Below are 15,702 nucleotides of genomic sequence, written 5' to 3'. Positions count from 1 at the left end.
AAAATATCTTCTTTTTGCGTTCCGCAGAAAAAAGAAAGTCATACAAGAGTGATGAGTAAATGATGAAAGAATTTTCATTTTTGAACCATCCCTTTATGAGTCGTATAAACAGGCCTTATACTGTATTTACTATGCAAAATATAATCGATTTTCGAATGACACGTCTTTCGCAACATTCAACGCAAACAACTTCACTTGTGCACAAGACTTTACAGTACGTTGCTGTATCGACCTCTCAAGATAAAACAAAGGATTTTGAGCGTGTCAGTGGGAACCGCACAAAAGCGGCAGAAGAGGGAAAAGGGGATTAGTGAAACAGAGAGACGGCTAGAGAAATGTGAGATGTCCCGTTAAGCAAAGGCCTTTGCGCTCTGGTTATCTTTAATGCTTTGATTGTTCTGGTTTAATAGACGAGGATCAACATTTCATTTCCAACAGAATGAAATGTGCCTCGACGTTATCCCAAACACAAATATGCGAACGGTTTCTGTTCATCAGATTTATGACCTTTTTATAGCCGTTCACGCATGTGTTTTCTAACGCTGGCGGTCGACCTTGCAGCTCGAGCGCTGTTGGAACTCCTATTTCAAATTCACATCACAGGGCGGTAAGAGAGGCAGAGAAGTATAAACGGAATCGGTGAGTGTGTGTCTGTCTGTAATACAAAGAGATCTTTGACTCAGCCTGTGTCATTTTAACGGTTTCATAATAATAATTTGTTATTTATATAAATTTATATATTAATATATTAATTTATATAGCGCTTTTCTGGACACTCAAAGCGCTTTACATGGAGGGGGATCTCCTCAACCACCACCAACGTGCAGCATCCACCTGGATGATGCGACGGCAGCCATATTGCGCCAGAACGCCCACCACACACCAGCTTATTGGTGGAGAGGAGACAGAGTTATGAAGCCAATTTGTACATATATGGATGATAGGAGGCCATGATGTATAGAGGCGAATGGGCGAATTTGGCCAGGATGCCGGGGTTACACCCCTACTCTTATTCGAAGGACATCCTGGGATTTTTAATGACCACAGAGAGTGAGGACTTCAGTTTAACGTCTCATTCGAAGGACAGTACTTTTTGACGGTATAGTGTCCCCATCACTATACCGGGGCATTAGGACCAACACAGGGTGAGCACCCCCTGATGGTGTATATGTATTGCCGCATTCAATTTAAAGTAATGAAGTTCTGCAGTATAATCAGTTATGAGACTAATCAAACCTTTATTGAACAATGCTTTACATGTTTAACATTTGTTTTCATTTATGTGAAGAGATGCATACTGTAGCATGATTATTAGACACAGTAAGCTTCAATAAACACACATCTGTCTCACTTTTTCATCTTTTTAAATTTTAATCTCTTTTTCAGTTAAAAAGGACCCGCTCCCCTTGAAATGAGATCAAAGCGTTTAAGACACAATTATCGTTCTAAAAATCAGATTAAGACTGTGGAAGAAAGCCATGGCCTTAAAGAAACGCATCACACTTCTTGATCACAAACTTCAAAGCAAGCTGTTGAGTTGGAAACAGAGACACTACAGTCTGTGAGTATGTTAGCTTAATCTAACATTATGCAGAGCTCTCGTATTTAAATAATAAGCTAGCAGAGAATAATAAGAGAAACGATATATACTACAATATATGCACTTAATGAATTTAAAAACTATACAGTAACACGATTGGAATTTGTGCCAATTCTCCATGTTTTACCATAGGATGTTTTTTAGCTCCCATCTATTCTGCGCTCTTATTGGCTGATTTTTCTTCAGAAATCAGTCAACGTCCTTCATTTCGGATTCCGACTACGGTATTGAAAAAATTCGAACAATTACCTATTGCCCTTCACCTACCCCCCTTCCCCCACTTCTTTCATTATATAGATCAAATAGACACACTGGCTCACAGTTCGTGAACCAGCCTTTGCTTTCCGCCCGACACACTGCACACAAAACCGCCAACCTGACCAAGACTTACAGTAAATACTGTACATGCATAATTCTCTTCAAACGAGAACCTTAAAAATCCATTTTAATTACATGGAAATCAAATGACGTCAAAATTGAAGCAATCGGAAGACTGTAGAGACACAGCATTCAGAACCACAAGACTGTGACATTTCAAACAAAGAGATCAAACTGTGTGTGTGGAACACATGTCAGGCAATGAAGGAGTTCAACTATGTTTGGACACACATCCATCCAGTGATGGAAGTAAATGCAAATGCTAACAAAATGTTATGACAGCACGGGTAACATTCTCTCCAGCAGAAATATGTAAATCACATTTCATAAAGGGAAGATGTTTATGAAAACGCCCTGTAAGACCGTCCTGAAGATTTCAGCTCTAACCCCAATCAAACACACCTGAACTATCTAATCAAGGTGTTCAGGTTTGCTTGATAATTACAGACAGGTGTGCTGAAGCAGGGTTGGAGCTGCAATCTGAAGGAAGGTCGATCTCCAGGAACAGAGTTGGTGACCACTGCATTAAAGGATGCACACAAACAAACATGCACAGGTCTTTCCCTGCTTGAGTATAACGCTAATACTCACAAATACACAAAAACACAGCGAATTTTATAGTGTGCGCATATTTACATTAAGCAACTCGATTTTTAACGGTTTATATATATGAATTGATAGTGCGTACAACTAGTGCATACTTGTAGTAGCCTCGCGATGCTAGTGTACTTTGTGTAGTTGCCAAAGTGTTGCTAAAGTCTTGTGGGTCACTGCTAGGCGATTACTTACCACCCCAATGCCTCTCCTCACCAAGCCATACATGTAACACATACATGTTTCACAAGCCATGCATCGAAGTTTTGGATTAGGGTTAAGAATTAGAACCCGACCCCTAACCCTAAGTGCAAAAGCAGTAATGCTTGCCTCAGCAAACACTACTAATAACAGCTTAACCTCTTTCATTGCAGCCCTGCGCTCATTCACATTCAAAGCTCATTAGAGATGACTGCACTTTTATATTCAATCGCCATTGACAACTCTATCATATAAAAAATACAATTACGCATTTTGTTAGAATTGTAAAAAGTTTGGGCTTACACTCCGATCTGACCGATTCTGTGTAAAAATGACTTTGAGGTTGTACAGTAAGACGTCATTAGTATTTCACACACACTCGCACCCAGTGTTGCTGACACTATCTGCTTCTAACACACTGATCTGATTGGAGAGAACAACACCCACACTCTATAAAACGTCCACACCTACTGGCTGGAGGGCCATGCCAATTAATTCTAGTGAATGGCGGTGCGATAAAACCGTCTGCGTGAGTCGTGCAATGTCAAATGATGGACTTTCGTCAACTGAAACTTGCTCTCGTGTCTTAAAGCGAGTAAGCGTAGCAACAGCTCGAAAATCGATGCAGCTACTCTGTTCCACCCTGTAAAGCGGCAAAGACGTAGTCGTAACCTTTCCGTGCGCCAGTCCATTTTGAAGTACTACAGTAACTGTTATGCATGTCTCATCAAAATTTTACATCCATTTGGACTCCATGTCCCAGTTATGTCACATGTGTTACGTGATCAGCCGGTTGACTGAACTGAATCTCTCTCCTTGATACCACGATGCTTTCTATCAATAGAAAACCTCTGCTATGGTTTATGGTACTTAAAGTGACAGTTCACCCAAAAATAAAATGTATGTAATCGTTTACTCACCCTCTTGTCATTTCAAACATGTATGACTCTTCTGCAGAACACAAAAGAAGATATTTAGAAGAATGTTGGTATCCGAACAACGATGGTGCCCATTGACTTGCATTGGTTTTGTGTTCATACAATAGAAGTGAATGGGTACCGCCATCGTTCGGTTACCAACCTTCTTCTAAATATCTTCTTTTGTGTTCTGCAGAAGAAAGTCATACAGGTGTGACTTTGTCTAAGAGAACCAGCAAGGATAAAGAGATTTTAGTTCGGGGATAAGGATAATTTAAGCATACGGCCCAAAAATACCCTTCAACCAACATTTTACAGAACTTAAAAGTGTTTCACAAACGCGCACATACACCCTGACATCCATTGGAGGGGGCGTCTCAATCAGCATGCTCTCCCAGGGGTTTAGCTCTCTCTCACTTTCTTGCCCCATCCTTTTCTCTCTCACCATCATGCTCGTCCAAATGCTCACAAGCTCTCTGAAGTTTTCCGATGCAGTTTGTTTCTATGGCAACAGGAGCCCTTGTTTCCCTGCGGTTGACTACTTGGAGTTTTTATGCCTTTAATTATGAATGGAGGGGCTGATAATCAGAGACAGATAGCGACAGATGCAGGATGAATGATTCAAGTCTCACATTCACATCTCTTTTGCTCCCATTTAGGAAACAACGGAATGAACAGAACCAGGAAGCCTGACAAAACACAAACAGCGCTCCTCGTGTAAAGCACGTTCATTTAAAACATTACGTAAGGAGCTGACGAGAAAAGCTCAATTTTTCTCACCGCCAGATGCGTATCAGCGAATATGACCCAGTTACTGCCTTGATTTCAGTTCTGTCATTAGGTCTCATTTTATAAGTTATGAAAGTTATCAAAAAGAAATCAAAATCGACAACATTGTACGTGTTTCAGATCTGATTATGCATGAAAATATATTTTTGTCTGTGCAATCTTTATTTGAAATGACGTTTTTTCCTACATCATCGAGTTGTTTTGCAATAAGAAATTCATATGTTATATAACACATCCTTTTTATGATCCAGTCAAGAACGGTAAAAGCAGTTTCACATGGAAATACGTCACATTGCGGAATAAGAATTGTGAATGCTGTTTCATGTTGACTCGAAGGAGAATCTTAAATAAGATCAGAATTAATCTTTCATTTTTTCCTTTTGTCAGACAAAATGGACCTATTTGGATTTTGGGCTTGTAGAATTTATATAATTTTCTCTTACAATAATTGATGAAACAAGATACATATAACAGTCCTTATGATTTAATACAAAAAACGTGCTGTTGTCACTTTAAAAAGATCACCCAAAAACGAAAATTCCATTGTATAAACAGGCATGTGTCCAAACAATGGAAGTCAATGGGGTCCAATGTTGTTTGGTTATCGACGTTCTTCAAAATATCTTTTTTTTTGTTCTGCAAAGAAAGTCATATAGGTTTGGGATGACATGAGGGTGAATAAATTATAATCGTTTGTCATTTTTGGTGAACTATTTTTATTTAGCCTATACCTGACCATACCCCTAAAACAAGATGTTTTTTGGTAAGTCATATTAAATCATATTTAAAGAAAACCAATTCTGAAAATTGAATTCTGTGTTGTTTAATTCGTTGCGTTCTGTCCTGCATTTGCATGAAGGTGACATTTCCTGTCACCAGTGAAATGAGTCGCTCTTTCTTTTGATTTCGTTTTATTATAGCTCTTATTATTTCATGCGCTCTGAAAAACAATTCAGTCACCCAATTTTCTTTTTCCTCCGTGATTGTGATTTCAAGACTTTCATTTTCCTGAACACAGCTGTATAAAAATAGTGTATATGTAATATGCACACAGCTCAAACTCACTTATGCATCTGTGCTCAAATAAATGATGGATTTTTGGGGGGATTATTTGTCATTCCGCTGCCCTCTTTTATCTTATTTATCAGAATAGCTCTTTCTCTTTTGGGCTTTTTCACATTTGGGCACTTTTGGGCCACAAAATCTATGCTTTTTTTTAAACCCTTTAAATCTGGACGTAAATATTAGGATTAAAGTTTAAATCAAAGACTAAAGTTTAAAAAGCATACATACAGTATCGTAAGAAAAAAGGTTTAAAACCTTTTCTGTCGCTGGTGGTTCCCTTAAAGGTTCCTTTTTGTACGTTTACGGGTATACAAAACAATGTTGTACCTTTTTAGGGTGTTTTATCGTACCCCAAGGATCTATTGTGTACCAGTTAAATTTTAAGGGTGCAAAACATTTAACTCTACCTTTGAAACCCTAACCCTATATGTGACCCTGGACAACAAAACCAGTCTTATGGGTCAATTTTTCGAAATTGAGATTTGTACATAATCTGAAAGCTGAATAAATAAACTTTCTATAGATATATGAATTGTTAGAATAGGACAATATCTGGCTGAGATACAACCGTTTAAAACTCAGGAATCTGAGAGCGCAAAACAATCAAAATATTGAGAAAATTGCCTTTGAAGTTGTTAATCAGGGGCAATGTGGCAGACCATCCACTCACAAAAATAAAGTTTTTATATATTTAAGGTAGGAAATTTACAAAATATCTTCATGGAACATGATCTTTACTTAATATCCTAATGATTTTTGGCATAAAAAAACGATAATTTTGACCCACACAATGTATTTTTGTCTTTTACTAAAAATGTACCCGTGCTACTTAAGACTGGTTTTGTGATCCAGGATCACATATTATGTTTTGTATGTCTGTAAACGTACCTTAGGGTACCACCCCAGCGACAGAAAAGCTACAATTTGAAACCTTTTTTTCTGACAGTACGTGAAGATTCTGCATTATTTCAAGGCGCTAATAAAATGCACAGTAAGCACATTTGTAACATTATCCATGTATACCTTTTCTTTACTTTCATGAAAGCACACAACATGCACTTCCACATCACGCTGGGATGACATCAAACATCATGAAGTTCTTATTTGTGGACTTCTGAGAATCATGCTGTCACTAAAGCAAAAAGGAGATGTATAAAATACTAAGACATTCTCAAATGTTACACAACGTGAAAGAAATGAAACTTTACCAGTTATTACATTGTGGAAACACAGACAGTCACACACAAATAAACAACCACTTACATCTGAAACAGAAAACAACGGCTAAGGTAAACAAATGTTGTCAGTTACAGTAATGACCAGTTATACGCCAGTCACAAAACATTACAACCAACTCAATACAATGCTCTCACGGTGTCCGCATCGGTAGACTAACACGACAGTAATGCTTTCATTATAGCTTAATGAGTCTTACCGTGTAAATCGTATAGAGTAATGCATCATAACTTGGCGTCCTTGTCTAATCATTGCCTTAGTTTTCCCAGACGCCTCTTTGAAAAGCAAACTCTCGCTCAGTCACGAACTCGCTCCCTTTCTCCATCGCCACGGGGGAAATATCTACCGCTACACAAAGCTTAAATTTACCTTAATTACATTTACCTGCTCTACCGCTCTAAGAGATAGTTGTCTTCGCTGTCTGAAGTTCTATATTTATACATAATCTGACTAGTTTACTATAAATGGTTTTTAAAAGTAATTGATTTTTTTATGCCCAGACGTGGTCCAGTAATGACTCTAAAGTTGCACTACATAAGAAATAAGAGTGTCAAATTGAATGTCTTATGTAACTGGAGCGAATGATGCAATAAATATAGTTTACAGCATCGTAAAATAGCATGGGGGAGCTCAACTTTTTTTATGTCGTTGAAAAGTTTTGGGAAATGTTGTAAAGTTTAATAGAGTGTCTTACTGAAATTGTAAGTCCATTAACTGGCGTTTTATTGAATTAAAAATTCTGCAGTAAGATGCGGTTGTATTTTAATAATAAATCCATAAAACCTCAAAGTTGTTTATTTTAATGTGACATTGATTTATAACATTCTAAGCAAAAACAAAAAGCTGAAATGTGTTGTTTGCCGAAGTGTATGAGATTTCACAGTGGCCCTAAAAAGCATATGGACTTTTAAGCCACACCTACAAAGTGGGAATTGCATTACACAGAATGATATTTCAAATCAATTTGTTTATGTACCGTAGTCAGCAAAAAATTACACATTTCACCATAAATAGGGATTTTTGTCTAATGATATAAGTTAAGTTCATTACTTTCAGTTTTCAAATCCAGTTGAAAACTGAACAATCAACTTTTCCTTCACAATTTTGCCTATAGGTTACTGTTATTCAGGATAAATTGGACTGTCATTACCCTGAATAAGAAATAGAAGGGAAATGAGACTTCTGAGTCATTACCTCACATATCTTTAATTAGTCAGCGCCCGAGGCCAAGGCACACCTCTTCTGACCTCGTGCTATAAAATTCGTATAAAAAAAGAAAGATAAAAGTAAATGGACGAAATTACTGAAGGTTCGTTTTCATGAGGCGAAAGAAATATTCCCATCATGAAATTATGCTCATTAAGCAATCTGGAGCACAAGTGTTCTTGTACAGCAGTAGTTTTCTAACTTCGGTCCTGCGGACCCAGATAGCTTTACATTTTTTATGTCTCCTATTCTGATGCACCCTAGGATCTCACTGCTAAGCCAATGCTTTGAGTCATGTGGTAAATAAAAGAGAGATGTGATATGGATCCCCAAGATCGGAGTTGAGTACAGTTTTGTAATCCGTACTGCAGGATTTCCACGAGGTCATCAGAAATCAGAAAATAATCATTTATCATCTTTAATCTTTTTGTCTTGTTTTTCAGGAAATAAAAACAAATGGGGGAAAATGCTTTCCAGAAAGCCTCTGAGGTAGTAAACTTTTGTACTATAAGAACAAAGATTAAGAAGAATCGTATAAAGTAAGACAGTGTAGGCCTACTATTTGTCACCGTAGCAAACAACACTGTTGTTTGTTTTCATCCAAGATAAAATACATTTACTTGCATTTACTGTAAAATGAGATTTTTTCACAGTTCTTATAAAACTCTCTACTTGCTTCTCAAGTGCATTTATCATGTTTGAAGAAAACTTAAATATGTATCTTAAATATAAGAAAAAAATATTTTTGCAGTGTTAGATGCTAATTTTATATTTTACAATATTTTCTCTTCAAGTCGTTATTAATAGCACAGAAACAAATACAAAAAGAAATTTCTGCTTCTCTAAATCTTTTGTCCGGTCTGTGCACAAGGTTGACGCCGGTGTCCCATAAATGCCAATGTGATCATTTCTATTAGTCACAGTTTTAGTTTGTTTGCTTTCCGTGTGTGATACGATCTCAGAATTTAACCTCATCTTTACTTTACGAAATTGAAGTGTTCATGGGAAACAAAGCGTTGTGACGGCGGGAGGTTTTCCTGAGTGATTCGGTCTTATCTGCTCTTAACAGGCCACAGTGTTAATATACAGTATGTGAGCTTGTGGTGAAGATTGCAGCTTTTTACAGATCTGTGTTCAGGTTCATCATTTTTCATCATCAAGTGTTCAGGTTCATCGTTTTTCATCATAACGTTTTCCTGTTTACCTCAGCAAACCTTCCATACAGCTGCTTTATCCTTCGCAACAACCTAAATCATAACAGAATGCCTAAAAGTTATCACGTCTATTGCTTTGTTTAACTTGCAATACAATGCCTCAAAGTTTATTAAAAAGTGCTTCTCATTGTGGTCTGAGTTAGAGGAGCTAAAGCCTTCGAAGTCAGAGAAGATGGCAGGACTTCTCCTGAGACGTCAAAGCATTCAGGTGTATCCAATTTTCCAAGCCGGTCCACACAACTGGTTTTAAGGTAGGGTTTTTTACCTTTCACATCACCATCTCTTTAAAGTGCCAGTTAAACTGATGTGTAATGACTGACGTTCTACGTTTATTTATTTGAATTATTTGTTAAAGCTACATGTCTCCCCACATTAAAAAAGTGTTATATAGTTTATTTGCTAGTTTACTTTAGTATACTCCCACAGTATTTACTTCAGTGCGATTCAAAAACTAGGAATATTATTGTAGTTTAGTGAACCGTATAGTGTATACCAGTGTTTCTCAAAAGGGGTTTTGCGAAATGACAATTGCAAGGGGTTCGTGAGTTTGTATACTGTCTCTATCGGTGTATAGGCCTATACAAGTTGTTTCCATTGCTTAAAAAATTGCAAATTGCAAAGAAATGTTACAGGCTTAATAATAGCAATAGTTGTGTGAAATACAACTTAAAAAACTTTAAAACAGATCAAAAATCAATGTTTTTGAAGTTAAACATGCAAATGTCCTATTCAATTATTTAAATATTTATTTCATGGGACATTTGAGTAAATAATTAAGACAAAGGGTTCAGCTGGCTTTGAAGTTTGAAAACCTCTGGTGTATACTATAGTATTCTTTCACGTTGGCCAGGCTCTAATATTTGTTTATTTTAATATTTTGAGAATTAGTTTAGCCCTGGATCTCTAAGGGTGGTTGTCGGTGGATTGCTGGGGCGTTCACTGTAAAACAAAATCGTTGCCATTTACATCAACTCCAAAAATGAAAATATTTTCAAATGTTCAAAGGTTGCGAAATTTGACTGTGTTTTATGATAATACTGTATGATGCCTAGATTAAGGCCCAATCCCAATTCTACCCCTTACCCCTACACTTTCCCCTACCCCTTCACATGAACGCACCAAACGGAGGGTGTCTCAATTCTCTTTTGGTTGGAGGGGTAGGGCTTAGGGGAAGGGCCCGATAGCCCTTCAAACGAAGATTTTTCGGGACCTCACTTCAAACGAAGGGCTAAGAGAAATTTCCAACATGGCTGCTCACTCGAGCAAGCAGACCCATAAATGTAAGCAATTTTTGCCATTAGTAAGGATTTTTATGACAATTTTTCATTTTATGTATGTTACATTCAATCTGTGTTTGTATTTACAATGATGTTCTTTTAACGTTTGCAAAAAAAATCGCTGAAGTTTGCTAGCGGACAGCACTGATTGCACGATATTAGAAAATATATTTTTATGTCATATACCCGGTGCATCGGCGCATGTCCTCTGACGTAACGAGCTAGCAACGACGTATATGATGACGTTTAACAGTGTAGTAGTGGTGTCCCATTTCTTAGAAGAAAATTTGTAGCCCGTCCCCTTGCCACTTTGTTTCAAAGGGCAAGGGGAAGGGGTGAGGGGTAGGCGAAGGGGTAGAAAATAGAATTGGGATTGGGCCGTAAATCATGTACCCATATCTTTCTGTAACCCTTCATGTAGTGCTTGGATGTACAGTACAACAGTGATGCTTACCCTGGTAAATTGCATTTGTGGATGCGCTCTGGGGGATGCGCGGTAGATGCTAGAGGGCCGGCGAAAAGGTTCTACGCCTTAGGTTATTAAAAACCCAGAGGCGAAGAATAGATCTCCACTAATGACAGGATTAAGAATAAAAGCCATTCATATTACGCAGATTTGCCCCAATGCGTTTCGGCACCAGCAGAAAGTGCGCTGGCTTTAATTGGCGAAAGCTGGAACGGCAAAGAGCATCAATTAGACAGCTCAGTGGTGGATCTCCTGATGCGGAACAAAAAAAAACAGGCTTAGCAAGTGCGGAAGTAAGAACAAAGGGAAAAACAGCTAAAGAACCTGAAAGCCTCGGCCTTGACACGTGCACACGCTTTCATCATTAAAGGAGAAGTCAGAAAAAGGCTCTTCTCGACAATGGAGCAGAACGCGTCTGGATTTTCACCAGCCTCCACAAAACCTCGGGGGACCGACAGACAGATTTGTCTCTTTAGTGGATGACTTTTCGAGTCTCAATCTTCTTTCTATGTTACCTGCCTTTCATCGGACCCTCACAAAGAGCAAAAGCGACACGTGTGAATTAGGAAGTCAAGGTGAAGGAATTGAACGGCTCGCGTCAAACGCGGTGACAGCTCTAATGAGATCATACTTCATCACTCAGTGGGCTGTTTCGCAGCTGACGCCAAACACAAAGAGCAGAGACGTTTGTAAACCATACAGTAAGCTCGACTTAATCATATATGCTGAAAAAATATTACATTCATGTTTTTATCTATTTTATTCCACCCCTGGTTGCTGTTACATCTCGGGTACTGTAAGTATTTAATCATCTGATACGGCTCTTTTCATATCTCTTTAATTCTTTCTATATTTGCATCCGTTCATGCTCCTGTTTGACCATGATCTTAAATAAGCCTTTCAATTAAAAAACCTCAAACACATCATTTCTCTTAATTTATTCATTTCTGCTTCTCTTTGACAAGCAGAATGTACTTCCCAAGTCAATTATACCAGGTTCTGTTTCACCAACAGCCCATTTGCATGCATAAAAACGTGTAAAATATTCATAAGTATGTAATTAGGTCAAAAGGTGGACGCAGTATTAATCCGCTTCCCCGTAGCTGCTTCTTCTGTACGCGCGTGCATGTGCGAGGACGGCTAAACTCCGCTGTGCTGATTTGTTGTGCATTAATCCAAGGAAATGTCACGAGATATTGACCCGGTACAAAGTGAGACATACAGGGTCAGAATGTCACGGATGTACGATGAATAGACCGCTGCTTTTATATCCTTCCAGTGCAATAGGTCAGTTGCCTGGATTCTGAGTAGAGAGGTTTTATTTCTGTTATGGGTGTGTATGGTAAGCGAGGGCCGCACTGACGCTGAGCAATAACTCCTTGATTACACAGCGCGTCTGTCATGGCAATCTGAAAGTGACTCTAACAAGCTCGGCTGAGAGCTGGGGAATACACTCCTTTATGAGCTCGGAGCCCTGCGAGACGCCAAGAGCCGTTTGATGCGCGGAGGACGTAATGAGCGAGCGTCTTGTGTCACACACCTCAACGTCGATCAAAGTCGAGGCAACCATGGCAACGGTGCGTCTCGGAAGGCGTGCCGCCTTGCCTTTTACGAGGCTCTAAACGCATTTCGAGACGATGGGAGTTTTACGATCATGCAGGTGGCACTTTAGAGACTAAAAACCAGGATGCTGGATAAAAGTTTACGGGATGGTTGGGTCCTGGAGGGCCGCTGAACGGCACAGTTCCAATCATAACCCCACACAACTGCGTGTCATTTTCAAGTAATCCGAGTTAGTTTAGGTGTGTGTGATAAGGGCTGGAAATAAACTCTGCAGGACAGGTATCAAGTATCATTTTCTGGCTAACACACAAGTGATGACATTTTATTTTGTACCTTCATTATATACTGATTGGAAACAATGTTGTATGTTTTCAATATTGCAACGTCACAGGCATGTTCAAATTCCAAACATACGATTACAAAATACTATTTCAAAGACTTGAAAACACATCCCAGTTTGGCAACTTGGCAACCGGTTTAAGCTCTTCCCCTGAAATGAATCTCTCTCTTCCTAATTCACTTCTAAATCCGGTGAGCTGGGGCGAGACGGCGTGCATGAGAAAGAGTGTGTCCATTTAGAGACAGGACCTTTGATCTGTCAAAGTAATGTATAAATGTGTTTGTGCAATACATCTATAGGTTGTTTTTCATGCCCCCATCCATTATACTGAATCCTTCCCAATTCATGGGCTTGAAGGAACACATTGGAGATACATAAAGCTATAAGTGATGACATCCTTTACATATTTCATATCTCTGCCTTGTGTATTTGAATACATACATGAATGTGTAGCTAAGATAATTGCCTATTCTGGATAGACTGGTCTGTTTTATAAATTAGCACTGTGGTTTTATGAATTGACAGTAAATAGGAACATCCCGTGAGATGATAGGAATCAACTGTACCGTGTGATCCATGTGTTAATGATGGAATGCTTCTAAAGTGAATATCTTACTAAAACAACAGTTAGCTCTTAACTGTTTGCTCAGAAGTAAAAGCTTTTTGCTTTGATTCCACATTCTATTAGAAGATTCGAAGACATTCAAAATGTATTTGTAAAGTGTCAATTGGATGATTCATACATTCAGTACATTCAGTACATACAGAACAATAAGGAATGCATTAAGCATTGCAGGATGTTTTATTTATTGAATGATAGATCACCTACCTTTGTCCAGGAAGACAAAAAACTCCAGTTCAGCTGATAACCGGGTAATACATCTTCTGCGCTGGCAAGATATTGGCAAGTATTTTAAAGAATCGGGTTGACGTTACAAGTTTTGGGTTAACAGTTTACAACTGAGTTCGAATTCAAATGTTGGTATTTTGTAAAATGATACCCAGCCGAGTCCGGCACTGTCCAGGGTTCTGAAACGCACCGCTGCGGGGATTGCGCACATCTTGCGTTTCGTCTATTCCATTAATTGTTGTGTCTATGGACACCCGCGTCGTACAGATGACTTTGGCTATGCGTTGCGTCCCCTCTCACGCCGTGAGCGTTTCTGTGCGTTCAACTTTAAAACAAACACATTTTAAGAATATTGCGTTTTGATCCGTTTCGTTGCGCTGCGCTTTGATCGAGTCCTGTCTGATCTACCTCTTAACTGAATAATGAATCAATCATTCTAAGATTGTTCTTGGTCAGCACAGCAGCATGTAAACACAGGCTTCATAGAAGTTTGAAAAATATGAATCGTTCTCTGGAACGCGGCATTATGGGGATGGAATAACAAACCATACGTAAAGTCAAGGGAGGAAATGTCAAAAATAGCCCGAAATTATGCATTAGTTTCAATCATGCAGGTTTCATTCTGTGTGCATTGCATTTGTCTCATTCGCATCCATGATGCAGTCGCAAAGGAGTACGTAACTCTGAATACTAATTTCCCTTTGCCCTTCCTCATAAGGCGGCCTTGGTACAGGTATGAACCCAAATGTTTCCCCATAGACCACCAAGAAATCAGTATCTTACAATCTCCCCGCGACCGGTGCGCACTACCCAAATGCGTAATCGATAAGCGACTATCAATACAGAAGATCCATACTGCGCTATATTGACACCTCCAGTTGACCACAGACTGCTGGTGATCGACTCTCATTTCGCGCAACTTGAAGACTCAAATAAGAATGTGGTCTCAGCCTTACCTTCTAAAACAACATGCCTCCCGCCAGGGTCTCAAGGTTTTATTTTAACAGAGTGTTGGTCTGATCTCATTCACTTCAACTGCAAAATCCAGCACTGCGGACGCGTCCGGGTGGAAAGCAGCAAATGCCCGCTGGAACAAACCACTGCGGCAGCTACAAATCTCCTGGTCCCGGAGAGCGCACGGTGATTCATTCGAGACTAACGGGTGATGAAGAGTTGGTATTTTTTTCGCCGTCCTTCCCTGTTTATCCCGCTCTGAGCCAGAGCGCATACACTTCTCTCCACCAAGCGGCTGGACTGAGCAGCCAGTTTCACATGCATACTGAGCGTGTGTGATGGGAGGTGGGAGGGGGTGTGTGGATGATTGACAGGTTGTTTTTACTTCGAACGTTTTTATTTTTGAGATCCTGATATATTGATATGTGTCCTGCTGAAAGAAAAACAATATTTTTATGGTTTCCACTGCCATTATGAACCATGAGTTGTATACCATTAAGCCCATTACAAAATTCCTATGTGTTTCGGGTCTTACTCCAGTTGATGTTAATGGTGTTTCCAGATAACGCTCCGCCAGTAGAACACATTACCTAAAAACCAGTATAGACCCATCAAAACCAAAAAACATCCCATTGTTGCCATTAAATCCATCAGATTTTCTGTGATGCCTTCTATTGTTTTTTTTTTCAGCAGAGTGATGCAATGTTGCATATCCCAAGGTTGGTTCATCCACGCACGATTGTCATCTTTTACTCGTCTTTATGTGTTTCCAAACCTACAGAAGAACTAATGCAAGCCATAAGAGATTGAAACAAGATGATGTTGAGCAAAACTTGCACCATTCCCTTAAATGTCTTAAATGGTGAAATCTCGTCATCAGGAAATCTTTTGCTGCATTACCAACTTCTCCACAGTACTCCACCTCAAGGCTTGTGAAACTTGAAACAAAACAATAAAAATTGGCTTTCCAGAGTTTTATAGAGCCTTAGTATTGTAATCTACAAAATGTTTTAGTCTCCATTTTTATATACTTGGTGTCCCGAAGGGCATCG

The 15,702-nt window shown here is 39.0% G+C and overlaps 1 protein-coding gene across 4 annotated transcripts in view; it reads right to left on the bottom strand.

The window, feature by feature from the left end:
- The window catches only part of elfn1b (extracellular leucine-rich repeat and fibronectin type III domain containing 1b), an 85,729-nt gene extending 70,796 nt beyond the window's left edge, over nt 1–14,933 (bottom strand). For 2 of the 4 annotated variants that reach the window (XM_057330822.1, XM_057330821.1), the window contains exons 1-2: nt 14,653–14,933; nt 6,568–6,676 (exon numbers count right to left, since the gene is read on the bottom strand). The gene's annotated coding sequence lies outside the window, so the exon portion shown is untranslated. The remainder of the gene's footprint in view (nt 1–6,567; nt 6,677–14,652) is intronic. The other 2 variants (XM_057330823.1, XM_057330820.1) reach the window with 1 other exon arrangement.
- Nucleotides 14,934–15,702: the final 769 nt, after the last annotated feature.

Source organism: Triplophysa rosa, linkage group LG4 (assembly GCF_024868665.1).
Source record: "Triplophysa rosa linkage group LG4, Trosa_1v2, whole genome shotgun sequence".
NCBI classification, from domain to species: Eukaryota; Metazoa; Chordata; class Actinopteri; order Cypriniformes; family Nemacheilidae; genus Triplophysa; species Triplophysa rosa.
Note: the sequence above shows the minus strand (reverse complement) of the source record. Positions and strands in the feature narration are given on the sequence as shown.